Consider the following 14,826-nt stretch of genomic DNA (forward strand, 5'->3'; position numbering starts at 1 on the left):
TTCACTCTTTTATAACCTGCTCTTTTCTGTGTATGGGACCAATGCAGGATCTGATGACAAGCCTTCACTCTTTTATAACCCTCTGTTCTCTGTGTATGGAACCAATGCAGGATCTGATGACAAGCCTTCACTCTTTTATAACCCGCTCTTCTCTGTGTATGTAACCAATGCAGAACTGATGACAAGCCTTCACTCTTTTATAACCTGCTCTTCTCTGTGTATGTAACCAATGCAGAACTGATGACAAGCCTTCACTCTTTTATAACCTGCTCTTTTCTGTGTATGGGACCAATGCAGGATCTGATGACAAGCCTTCACTCTTCTATAACCCTCTGTTCTCTGTGTATGTAACCAATGCAGAACTGATGACAAGCCTTCACTCTTTAATAACCTGCTCTTCTCTGTTTATGGAACCAATGCAGGATCTGATGACAAGCCTTCACTCTTTTATAACCTGCTCTTCTCTGTGTATATAACCAATGCAGAACTGATGACAAGCCTTCACTCTTTTATAACCTGCTCTTTTCTGTGTATGGGACCAATGCAGGATCTGATGACAAGCCTTCACTCTTTTATAACCCTCTGTGTATGGAACCAATGCAGGATCTGATGACAAGCCTTCACTCTTTTATAACCCGCTCTTCTCTGTGTATGTAACCAATGCAGAACTGATGACAAGCCTTCACTCTTTTATAACCTGCTCTTTTCTGTGTATGAGACCAATGCAGGATCTGATGACAAGCCTTCACTCTTTTATAACCCTCTGTTCTCTGTGTATGGAACCAATGCAGGATCTGATGACAAGCCTTCACTCTTTTATAACCTGCTCTTCTCTGTGTATGTAACCAATGCAGAACTAATGACAAGCCTTCACTCTTTTATAACCTGCTCTTTTCTGTGTATGGGACCAGTGCAGAACTGATGACAAGCCTTCACTCTTTTATAACCTGCTCTTCTCTGTGTATGGAACCAATGTAGAACTGATGACAAGCCTTCACTCTTTTATAACCGGCTGTTCTTTGTGTATGGAACCAATGCAGGATCTGATGACAAGCCTTCACTCTTTTATAACCTGCTCTTCTCTGTGTATGTAACCAATGCAGAACTGATGACAAGCCTTCACTCTTTTATAACCTGCTCTTTTCTGTGTATGGGACCAATGCAGAACTGATGGCAAGCCTTCACTCTTTTATAACCTGCTCTTCTCTGTGTATGGGACCAATGCAGGATCTGATGACAAGCCTTCACTCTTCTATAACCCTCTGTTCTCTGTGTATGTAACCAATGCAGAACTGATGACAAGCCTTCACTCTTTAATAACCTGCTCTTCTCTGTGTATGGAACCAATGCAGGATCTGATGACAAGCCTTCACTCTTTTATAACCTGCTCTTCTCTGTGTATATAACCAATGCAGAACTGATGACAAGCCTTCACTCTTTTATAACCTGCTCTTTTCTGTGTATGGGACCAATGCAGGATCTGATGACAAGCCTTCACTCTTTTATAACCCTCTGTGTATGGAACCAATGCAGGATCTGATGACAAGCCTTCACTCTTTTATAACCCGCTCTTCTCTGTGTATGTAACCAATGCAGAACTGATGACAAGCCTTCACTCTTTTATAACCTGCTCTTCTCTGTGTATGTAACCAATGCAGAACTGATGACAAGCCTTCACTCTTTTATAACCTGCTCTTTTCTGTGTATGGGACCAATGCAGGATCTGATGACAAGCCTTCACTCTTTTATAACCCTCTGTTCTCTGTGTATGGAACCAATGCAGGATCTGATGACAAGCCTTCACTCTTTTATAACCCGCTCTTCTCTGTGTATGTAACCAATGCAGAACTGATGACAAGCCTTCACTCTTTTATAACCTGCTCTTCTCTGTGTATGTAACCAATGCAGAACTGATGACAAGCCTTCACTCTTTTATAACCTGCTCTTTTCTGTGTATGGGACCAATGCAGGATCTGATGACAAGCCTTCACTCTTCTATAACCCTCTGTTCTCTGTGTATGTAACCAATGCAGAACTGATGACAAGCCTTCACTCTTTAATAACCTGCTCTTCTCTGTTTATGGAACCAATGCAGGATCTGATGACAAGCCTTCACTCTTTTATAACCTGCTCTTCTCTGTGTATATAACCAATGCAGAACTGATGACAAGCCTTCACTCTTTTATAACCTGCTCTTTTCTGTGTATGGGACCAATGCAGGATCTGATGACAAGCCTTCACTCTTTTATAACCCTCTGTGTATGGAACCAATGCAGGATCTGATGACAAGCCTTCACTCTTTTATAACCCGCTCTTCTCTGTGTATGTAACCAATGCAGAACTGATGACAAGCCTTCACTCTTTTATAACCTGCTCTTTTCTGTGTATGAGACCAATGCAGGATCTGATGACAAGCCTTCACTCTTTTATAACCCTCTGTTCTCTGTGTATGGAACCAATGCAGGATCTGATGACAAGCCTTCACTCTTTTATAACCTGCTCTTCTCTGTGTATGTAACCAATGCAGAACTAATGACAAGCCTTCACTCTTTTATAACCTGCTCTTTTCTGTGTATGGGACCAGTGCAGAACTGATGACAAGCCTTCACTCTTTTATAACCTGCTCTTCTCTGTGTATGGAACCAATGTAGAACTGATGACAAGCCTTCACTCTTTTATAACCGGCTGTTCTTTGTGTATGGAACCAATGCAGGATCTGATGACAAGCCTTCACTCTTTTATAACCTGCTCTTCTCTGTGTATGTAACCAATGCAGAACTGATGACAAGCCTTCACTCTTTTATAACCTGCTCTTTTCTGTGTATGGGACCAATGCAGAACTGATGGCAAGCCTTCACTCTTTTATAACCTGCTCTTCTCTGTGTATGGGACCAATGCAGGATCTGATGACAAGCCTTCACTCTTCTATAACCCTCTGTTCTCTGTGTATGTAACCAATGCAGAACTGATGACAAGCCTTCACTCTTTAATAACCTGCTCTTCTCTGTGTATGGAACCAATGCAGGATCTGATGACAAGCCTTCACTCTTTTATAACCTGCTCTTCTCTGTGTATATAACCAATGCAGAACTGATGACAAGCCTTCACTCTTTTATAACCTGCTCTTTTCTGTGTATGGGACCAATGCAGGATCTGATGACAAGCCTTCACTCTTTTATAACCCTCTGTGTATGGAACCAATGCAGGATCTGATGACAAGCCTTCACTCTTTTATAACCCGCTCTTCTCTGTGTATGTAACCAATGCAGAACTGATGACAAGCCTTCACTCTTTTATAACCTGCTCTTTTCTGTGTATGAGACCAATGCAGGATCTGATGACAAGCCTTCACTCTTTTATAACCCTCTGTTCTCTGTGTATGGAACCAATGCAGGATCTGATGACAAGCCTTCACTCTTTTATAACCTGCACTTCTCTGTGTATGTAACCAATGCAGAACTAATGACAAGCCTTCACTCTTTTATAACCTGCTCTTTTCTGTGTATGGGACCAATGCAGAACTGATGACAAGCCTTCACTCTTTTATAACCTGCTCTTCTCTGTGTATGGGACCAATGCAGAACTGATGACAAGCCTTCACTCTTTTATAACCTGCTCTTCTCTGTGTATGGAACCAATGCAGGATCTGATGACAAGCCTTCACTCTTTTATAACCCGCTCCTCTCTGTGTATGTAACCAATGCAGAACTAATTACAAGCCTTCACTCTATTATAACCTGATCTTTTCTGTGTATGGGACCAATGCAGAACTGATGACAAGCCTTCACTCTTTTATAACCTGCTCTTCTCTGTGTATGTAACCAATGCAGAACTGATGACAAGCCTTCACTCTATTATAACCTGCTCTTTTCTGTGTATGGGACCAAAGCAGTATCTGATGACAAGCCTTCACTCTTTTATAACCTGCTCTTCTCTGTGTATGGAACCAATGCAGAACTGATGACAAGCCTTCAATCTTTTATAACCTGTTCTTCTCTGTGTATGTAACCAATGCAGAACTGATGACAAGCCTTCACTCTTTTATTACCTGCTCTTTTCTGTGTATGGGACCAATGCAGAACTGATGACAAGCCTTCACTCTTTTATTCTTTTATAACCTGCTCTTCTCTGTGTATGGAACCAATGCAGAACTGATGACAAGCCTTCACTCTTTTATAACTTGCTCTTCTCTGTGTATGGGACCAATGCAGAACTGATGACAAGCCTTCACTCTTTTATAACCTGCTCTTTTCTGTGTATGGGACCAAAGCAGGATCTGATGACAAGCCTTCACTCTTTTATAACCTGCTCTTCTCTGTGTATATAACCAATGCAGAACTGATGACAAGCCTTCACTCTTTTATAACTTGCTCTTCTCTGTGTATGGGACCAATGCAGAACTGATGACAAGCCTTCACTCTTTTATAACCTGCTCTTTTCTGTGTATGGGACCAATGCAGGATCTGATGACAAGCCTTCACTCTTCTATAACCCTCTGTTCTCTGTGTATGTAACCAATGCAGAACTGATGACAAGCCTTTACTCTTTAATAACCTGCTCTTCTCTGTTTATGGAACCAATGCAGGATCTGATGACAAGCCTTCACTCTTTTATAACCTGCTCTTCTCTGTGTATATAACCAATGCAGAACTGATGACAAGCCTTCACTCTTTTATAACTTGCTCTTTTCTGTGTATGGGACCAAAGCAGGATCTGATGACAAGCCTTCACTCTTTTATAACCCTCTGTGTATGGAACCAATGCAGGATCTGATGACAAGCCTTCACTCTTTTATAACCCGCTCTTCTCTGTGTATGTAACCAATGCAGAACTGATGACAAGCCTTCACTCTTTTATAACCTGCTCTTTTCTGTGTATGAGACCAATGCAGGATCTGATGACAAGCCTTCACTCTTTTATAACCCTCTGTTCTCTGTGTATGGAACCAATGCAGGATCTGATGACAAGCCTTCACTCTTTTATAACCCGCTCTTCTCTGTGTATGTAACCAATGCAGAACTGATGACAAGCCTTCACTCTTTTATAACCTGCTCTTTTCTGTGTATGAGACCAATGCAGGATCTGATGACAAGCCTTCACTCTTTTATAACCCTCTGTTCTCTGTGTATGGAACCAATGCAGGATCTGATGACAAGCCTTCACTCTTTTATAACCTGCTCTTCTCTGTGTATGTAACCAATGCAGAACTAATGACAAGCCTTCACTCTTTTATAACCTGCTCTTTTCTGTGTATGGGACCAATGCAGAACTGATGACAAGCCTTCACTCTTTTATAACCTGCTCTTCTCTGTGTATGGGACCAATGCAGAACTGATGACAAGCCTTCACTCTTTTATAACCTGCTCTTCTCTGTGTATGGAACCAATGCAGGATCTGATGACAAGCCTTCAATCTTTTATAACCTGCTCCTCTCTGTGTATGTAACCAATGCAGAACTGATGACAAGCCTTCACTCTTTTATAACCTGCTCTTTTCTGTGTATGGGACCAATGCAGAACTGATGACAAGCCTTCACTCTTTTATAACCTGCTCTTCTCTGTGTATGTAACCAATGCAGAACTGATGACAAGCCTTCACTCTATTATAACCTGCTCTTTTCTGTGTATGGGACCAAAGCAGTATCTGATGACAAGCCTTCACTCTTTTATAACCTGCTCTTCTCTGTGTATGGAACCAATGCAGAACTGATGACAAACCTTCAATCTTTTATAACCTGTTCTTCTCTGTGTATGTAACCAATGCAGAACTGATGACAAGCCTTCACTCTTTTATAACTTGCTCTTCTCTGTGTATGGGACCAATGCAGAACTGATGACAAGCCTTCACTCTTTTATAACCTGCTCTTTTCTGTGTATGGGACCAATGCAGGATCTGATGACAAGCTTTCACTCTTCTATAACCCTCTGTTCTCTGTGTATGGAACCAATGTAGAATCTGATGACAAGCCTTTACTCTTTTATAACCCACTCTTCTCTGTGTATGTAACCAATGCAGAACTGATGACAAGTCTTCACTCTTTAATAATCTGCTCTTCTCTGTGTATTGAACCAATGCAGAACTGATGACAAGCCTTCACTCTTTTATAACCTGCTCTTCTCTGTGTATGTAACCAATGCAGAACTGATGACAAGCCTTCACTCTTTTATAACCTGCTCTTTTCTGTGTATGGGACCAATGCAGGATCTGATGACAAGCCTTCACTCTTTTATAACCCTCTGTTCTCTGTGTATGGAACCAATGCAGGATCTGATAACAAGCCTTCACTCTTTTATAACCCGCTCTTCTCTGTGTATGTAACTAATGCCGAACTGATGACAAGCCTTCACTCTTTTATAACCTGCTCTTTTCTGTGTATGGGACCAATGCAGAACTGATGACAAGCCTTCACTCTTTTATAACCTGCTCTTCTCTGTGTATGTAACCAATGCAGAACAGATGACAAGCCTTCAATCTTTTATAACCTGCTCTTCTCTGTGTATGTAACCAATGCCGAACTGATGACAAGCCTTCACTCTTTTATAACCCTCTGTTCTCTGTGTATGGAACCAATGCAGGATCTGATGACAAGCCTTCACTCTTTTATAACCCTCTCTTCTCTGTGTATGTACCCAATGCAGAACTAATGACAAGTCTTCACTCTTTTATAACCTGCTCTTTTCTGTGTATGGGACCAATGCAGTATCTGATGACAAGCCTTCACTCTTTTATAACCTGCCCTTCTCTGTGTATGGAACCAATGCAGGATCTGATGACAAGCCTTCACTCTTTTATAACCTGCTCTTCTCTGTGTATGTAACCAATGCAGAACTAATGACAAGCCTTCACTCTTTTATAACCTGCTCTTTTCTGTGTATGGGACCAATGCAGAACTGATGACAAGCCTTCACTCTTTTATAACCTGCTCTTCTCTGTGTATGTAACCAATGTAGAACTGATGACAAGCCTTCACTCTTTTATAACCTGCTCTTTTCTGTGTATGGGACCAATGCAGTATCTGATGACAAGCCTTTACTCTTTTATAACCTGCTCTTCTCTGTGTATGGAACCAATGCAGGATCTGATGACAAGCCTTCACTCTTTTATAACCTGCTCTTCTCTGTGTATGTAACCAATGCAGAACTGATGACAAGCCTTCACTCTTTTATAACCTGCTCTTTTCTGTGTATGGGACCAATGCAGGATCTGATGACAAGCCTTCACTCTTTTATAACCCTCTGTTCTCTGTGTATGGAACCAATGCAGGATCTGATGACAAGCCTTCACTCTTTTATAACCTGCTCTTCTCTGTGTATGTAACCAATGCAGAACTAATGACAAGCCTTCACTCTTTTATAACCTGCTCTTTTCTGTGTATGGGACCAATGCAGAACTGATGACAAGCCTTCACTCTTTTATAACCCTCTGTTCTCTGTGTATGGAACCAATGCAGGATCTGATGACAAGCCTTCACTCTTTTATAACCTGCTCTTCTCTGTGTATGTAACCAATGCAGAACTAATGACAAGCCTTCACTCTTTTATAACCTGCTCTTTTCTGTGTATGGGACCAATGCAGAACTGATGACAAGCCTTCACTCTTTTATAACCTGCTCTTCTCTGTGTATGAAACCAATGCAGAACTGATGACAAGCCTTCACTCTTTTATAACCTGCTCTTTTCTGTATATGGGACCAATGCAGTATCTGATGACAAGCCTTCACTCTTTTATAACCTGCTCTTCTCTGTGTATGGGACCAATGCAGAACTGATGACAAGCCTTCACTCTTTTATAACCTGCTCTTCTCTGTGTATGGAACCAATGCAGGATCTGATGACAAGCCTTCACTCTTTTATAACCCGCTCCTCTCTGTGTATGTAACCAATGCAGAACTGATGACAAGCCTTCAATCTTTTATAACCTGCTCTTCTCTGTGTATGGAACCAATGCAGGATCTGATGACAAGCCTTCACTCTTTTATAACCCTCTGTTCTCTGTGTATGGAACCAATGCAGGATCTGATGACAAGACTTCACTCTTTTATAACCTGCTCTTCTCTGTGTATGTAACCAATGCAGAACTAATGACAAGCCTTCACTCTATTATAACCTGCTCTTCTCTGTGTATGTAACCAATGCAGAACTAATGACAAGCCTTCACTCTTTTATAACCTGCTCTTTTCTGTGTATGGGACCAATGCAGAACTGATGACAAGCCTTCACTCTTTTATAACCTGCTCTTCTCTGTGTATGTAACCAATGCAGAACTGATGACAAGCCTTCACTCTTTTATAACCTGCTCTTTTCTGTGTATGGGACCAATGCAGTATCTGATGACAAGCCTTCACTCTTTTATAACCTGCTCTTCTCTGTATATGGGACCAATGCAGAACTGATGACAAGCCTTCACTCTTTTATAACCTGCTCTTCTCTGTGTATGGAACCAATGCAGGATCTGATGACAAGCCTTCACTCTTTTATAACCCGCTCCTCTCTGTGTATGTAACCAATGCAGAACTGATGACAAGCCTTCAATCTTTTATAGCCTGCTTTTCTCTGTGTATGTAACCAATGCAGAACTGATGACAAGCCTTCACTCTTTTATAACCTGCTCTTTTCTCTGTATGGGACCAATGCAGAACTGATGACAAGCCTTCACTCTTTTATAACCTGCTCTTCTCTGTGTATGGAACCAATGCAGAACTGATGACAAGCCTTCACTCTTTTATAACCTGCTCTTCTCTGTGTATGGGACCAATGCAGAACTGATGACAAGCCTTCACTCTTTTATAACCTGCTCTTCTCTGTGTATGGAACCAATGCAGAACTGATGACAAGCCTTCAATCTTTTATAACCTGCTCTTCCCTGTGTATGGAACCAATGCAGGATCTGATGACAAGCCTTCACTCTTTTATAACCTGCTCTTCTCTGTGTATGTAACCAATGCAGGATCTGATGACAAGCCTTCACTCTTTTATAACCCACTCTTCTCTGTGTATGTAACCATTGCAGAACTGATGACAAGCCTTCACTCTTTTATAACCTGCTCTTTTCTGTGTATGGGACCAATGCAGGATCTGATGACAAGCCTTCACTCTTCTATAACCCGCTCTTCTCTGTGTATGTAACCAATGCAGAACTGATGACAAGCCTTCACTCTTTTATAACCTGCTCTTTTCTGTGTATGGAACCAATGCAGGATCTGATGACAAGCCTTCATTCTTTTATAACCTGCTCTTCTCTGTGTATGTAACCAATGCAGAACTGATGACAAGCCTTCACTCTTTTATAACCTGCTCTTTTCTGTGTATGGGACCAATGCAGAACTGATGACAAGCCTTCACTCTTTTATAACCTGCTCTTCTCTGTGTATGTAACCAATGCAGAACTGATGACAAGCCTTCACTCTTTTATAACCTGCTCTTCTCTCTGTATGGGACCAATGCAGGATCTGATGACAAGCCTTCAATCTTTTATAACCTGCTCTTCTCTGTGTATGGGACCAATGCAGAACTGATGACAAGCCTTCACTCTTTTATAACCTGCTCTTCTCTGTGTATGGGACTAATGCAGAACTGATGACAAGCCTTCACTCATTTATATCCTGCTCTTCTCTGTGTATGGAACCAATGCAGGATCTGATGACAAGCCTTCACTCTTTTATAACCTGCTCTTCTCTGTGTATGGGACTAATGCAGAACTGATGACAAGCCTTCACTCATTTATATCCTGCTCTTCTCTGTGTATGGAACCAATGCAGAACTGATGACAAGCCTTCACTCTTTTATAACCTGCTCTTCTCTCTGTATGGGACCAATGCAGGATCTGATGACAAGCCTTCAATCTTTTATAACCTGCTCTTCTCTGTGTATGGGACCAATGCAGAACTGATGACAAGCCTTCACTCTTTTATAACCTGCTCTTCTCTGTGTATGGGACTAATGCAGAACTGATGACAAGCCTTCACTCATTTATATCCTGCTCTTCTCTGTGTATGGAACCAATGCAGGATCTGATGACAAGCGTTCACTCTTTTATAACCTGCTCTTCTCTGTGTATGGGACTAATGCAGAACTGATGACAAGCCTTCACTCATTTATATCCTGCTCTTCTCTGTGTATGGAACCAATGCAGAACTGATGACAAGCCTTCACTCTTTTATAACCTGCTCTTTTCTGTGTATGGGACCAATGCAGAACTGATGACAAGCCTTCACTCTTTTATAACCTGCTCTTCTCTGTGTATGGAACCAATGCAGAACTGATGACAAGCCTTCACTCATTTATATCCTGCTCTTCTCTGTGTATGGGACCAATGCAGAACTGATGACAAGCCTTCACACTTTTATAACCAGTTCTTCTCTGTGTATGGAACCAATGCAGAACTGATGACAAGCCTTCAGTCTTTAATAACCTGCTCTTCTCTGTCAATGGGACCAATGCAGAACTGATGACAAGCCTTCACTCTTTTATAACCTGCTCTTCTCTGTGTATGGGACCAATGCAGAACTGATGACAAGCCTTCACTCTTTTATAACCTGCTCTTCTCTGTGTATGTAACCAATGCAGAACTGATGACAAGCCTTCACTCTTTTATAACCTGCTCTTCTCTGTGTATGTAACCAATGCAGAACTGATGACAAGCCTTCACTCTTTTATAACCTGCTCCTCTCTGTGTATGTAACCAATGCAGAACTGATGACAAGCCTTCACTCTTTTATAACCCTCTGTTCTCTGTGTATGGAACCAATGCAGAACTGATGACAAGCCTTCACTCTTTTATAACCTGCTCTTTTCTGTGTATGGGACCAATGCAGAACTGATGACAAGCCTTCACTCTTTTATAACCCTCTGTTCTCTGTGTATGGAACCAATGCAGGATCTGATGACAAGCCTTCACTCTTTTATAACCCTCTGTTCTCTGTGTATGGAACCAATGCAGGATCTGATGACAAGCCTTCACTCTTTTATAACCCGCTCTCTCTGTGTATGGGACCAATGCAGAACTGATGACAAGCCTTCAATCTTTTATAACCTGCTCTTCTCTGTGTATGTAACCAATGCAGAACTGATGACAAGCCTTCACTCTTTTATAACCTACTCTTTTCTGTGTATGGAACCAATGCAGAACTTATGGCAAGCCTTCACTCTTTTATAACCCAGCACCGGCACTACCAGTGCTTATTATCCACCCTTTTTTAAGGCTCTTGAGCAGATTTCAATAACTTTTATCAAATTGCCTAAACCAACTATTTGATTTTTAGGTTACAGAATTTGCTTTTTGGCCTCTCTAGGGAGCATGGGCCAAAACACAATTTTCTTTGACATAGGTGGCTAGAGTCCACACAATTTGCATACAAACCTAAGAGGTGCTTGATGTCCTTTTAAGTGTAGTAGTGAATTAGCACATATGAATGATTCACCATATGTCAGGGGAGGGGGTTCTATACCATAAAATGTGGGGAGGTAAAAAGATGACAACAAGACTATACATCATAGATGCAGTGATCAAATATCCTACTATATTTTCCTACCATTGGTTTATAACCCTCCTCTTACATCTCTCCTCTGCACAAAGCACCATACCTCCAAAAATTAAAAGGGCTGCATGTGGAAGGGTGGAAGTTTGGGGGCGTGGTTACAGGTGGTCTATGTGCATGTATGGCAGGGCCAGACTTGGAAATCAGACCTTTCCTGGAAATGTATAAAGACCGACCCAAGAACCCCCGTGGCCCCAGCCCCACCTTCACCCCACCACCTTGCCTAGGATCTTTTTTGCTGCTTCAATGATCAAATTTACTCTGTTCTCTTGGTATAATTTGTTGAAAAGCAAGTAGTTAGACTCAGGTGATTGCAAGTTTCTGCAGCAAATATATGTCAGCAGATATGCAAGAATGCTTTAAACAATATTATACATTTGCAAGAGCACTAGATGGCGACATAGTACTCTAGACATGTACATGCTACCTAAATAGGTATGCTCTTTAACAAAGAATACCATGAGAATGAAGTAAATTTCATAATAGAAATAAAATAGATTTTTTAAAATAGATTTTTTTTTTTAATCTTACATTTTATCTGTATCATGAATGAAAAATGTCGGGTGTACATGTATACCACAATCAGTAAAGTACGGCTTACATTATTTCCAAGTGGTTTACCTCTTAACAGGGGTCTCCAACCTTTGTATAGGGAGAAGGGGGGTAGCATATTTGGATGCTATTTTTCACTCGAGGGACAGGGGAGTATATTTCTTTTTATAAATTGGAATATAAACAAACATCAATACAAACTTAGCAACCTAAGTACCGCTGACCTACATGAGCACACAGCGCCAGACACACACACAATAGATTTACACAGGACAGAAATAAGCCAGATACAATTCTAACTATTGTTAAGGTTTAGAATATTTACTGGTTTTGACAACAGGATACTTTGTGGTGGTTCTTTTAATACATTTGGTTTTACATATAAAGGCAGTAAAAAAACAAACATGAAAATGAGACGCTACTATACTTAGAGACAGTTAACAAAATCAACAGCCAGACATGTTAAAGGGGAGGGACCTTAACTAAATGTATACATATTTGTTTTATATTAGTTCTGCTGATATTCTACAACCAACAGCAATTAAAGGGTACATTTTATTAGACAACTGATATATCTAAGCTGAGGGAAACAAAGCTTTCTTCAAGAAGTAGCTCAATAAAACTATATGTTTACGACCTGACAAATGAAAAATAGGCTCTTATTCCATTGTTATGATTTGCAATAGGCTGTGGTATTGTTCATTTTTAAAGGGATAGGAAACCCCAAATTTTACTTTCATGAAAAGCAAGGACATTAGCTTTCCACAAATGGTATCCATTTAGAAGAGCACTAAATGGCAGCACTATTTCCTGTCATGTAGTTCTCCAGATGCCCACCTACTGTAGGTATCTCTGCAACAAAGGATAACAAAGCAAATTAGATAATAGAAGTAAACAGGACACTTTTCTTTAAATGGTATATTCTGTCTGAACCACAAAAGAACATTCTGGGTTTTCAAATCCCTTTAAATGCATATTTTTGTTCAAACTTTTTGTTAGCTCACCACATGATCATGTACAAGGTAGCAGTCTCATAGCGTCGGTGTAAATGTATCACGCACTTGATTGCCTGTAAATCAAGCTGTGCACGAGCAGACACTTGTTACCATCATGTACATAACAAGGTTTTTGCAAACTATGCACTTTGATTTTTTAATTGAAAAAAACATATGCTGATTTCCAGAAGAAAAAAAAAATGTTGAAAAGCAGCTGAAATTAATGTAGGCTTTTGTTTTATTGTTTTAAATTCACAGAGGTAAATTTGAACCTATAAAAATGTCACTTTAACAACACAATGTAATATTAAAAATAATCTTAAGGGCTTGCTAATGCACCTTACATACATAAAAAGAATACAGAATACTGTAATATTGATCTATCAGTTATAACAAGATACTAATTACTAATACTGAACTAATTCTTTAGCTCCTTGCTAGCTGAAAAAATAATTTGCTCATAAAAATGAAATATAAATAGTTTTTACACCTTTCTTGCTTAATATATGTTTATTTTTTCACATATGAAACTAGACTCTATTCCATAAATGTATCCCATAATTTACCCCAATGCACCCTAATGTGGAATTTTGTAACAAAACATTTCAATATATATACATTTTAAACTGGAATAGAATCTATCAACGGGCATAGTGTGTTACGCGTGTACTGAATCATCAGCTGTGACTTGACTCAATACTAACTGAAAATAATTTAGTCATACAAAGACTGAAAGAAGCTACAATAAATAGCCTGGATTTTCACAGATGAATTACTGCTGTGAAGTGTAGGCCATTTATTTGTGCTTCTTAAAGGGACACTAAACACTAAAAAAAGCTAGACATAATGGTATATTAAAAGCCGGACAATAATAAGCAGATGCACTTAAAATTACATCAGCTGTTTAAATATTAAAGAAATTAGTGTAATGAACGCTGTTTTGTTGTAACCTAGATTTCAGTATTAAGGGTAGATGTATTATAGCTCGAGTGAACATGATTCGCTGTAGCGAATCATGTCCGCTCGACCTCGCTAAATGCCGACAGCATACGATGTCGGCATTTATCATTGCACAAGAATTTCTAGTGAAATGCTTGTGCAATGCCGCCCCCTGCTCTCCAGTGGTCAATCAGACACTAGCAGGGGGTGTCAATCATCCCGATCAGATCGGGATGATTTCAGAACGCCACCTAAAAGACGGGGGAATGTTAAGGAGCAGCGGTCATACGGCCGCTGCTTCTTAACTTCTGTTTCTGGCGGACCAGAAACGATGTGCGTAGAAAGCTGCATCCGCTACTCAATAAATCTACCCCCATAAACGCTAATCTTGCCCCCTCTGCTTAGACCAATTAGAAAGAGTTCTAAATGAGTAGATAATGGTTATGTGAAATATAGTTAGGCTTGTTAAGTTTGGAGTCTGTACTTTCAGTTCTCAAGCGAATTGGAAAAGCAAAATAAATAATGAAAGTATATTTTAACTGTGTATACTTAAAGGGATATAAAATAGTGCTGCTTTAGTAAAAACAAATATGTTAAATCAAAGTAAACATAAAAAGAAACAGATTGTGTTAAAACAGCAAACAACCTACTTATTTTCTTGCAAAATGAGCACTAAGAAATTCTCACTGTAACCACTGCCCTCAGGAAGAGCTGACATGTTCAGAACTTAAAGTGATGGTAAATCCAAGCGTCTAACAAACGCTAGGATTTACCATCACTAAAAATCAAGGGGAGGTTCATTCA

This window comes from Bombina bombina, chromosome 3 (genome assembly GCF_027579735.1).
Source record: "Bombina bombina isolate aBomBom1 chromosome 3, aBomBom1.pri, whole genome shotgun sequence".
Taxonomy (NCBI): domain Eukaryota; kingdom Metazoa; phylum Chordata; class Amphibia; order Anura; family Bombinatoridae; genus Bombina; species Bombina bombina.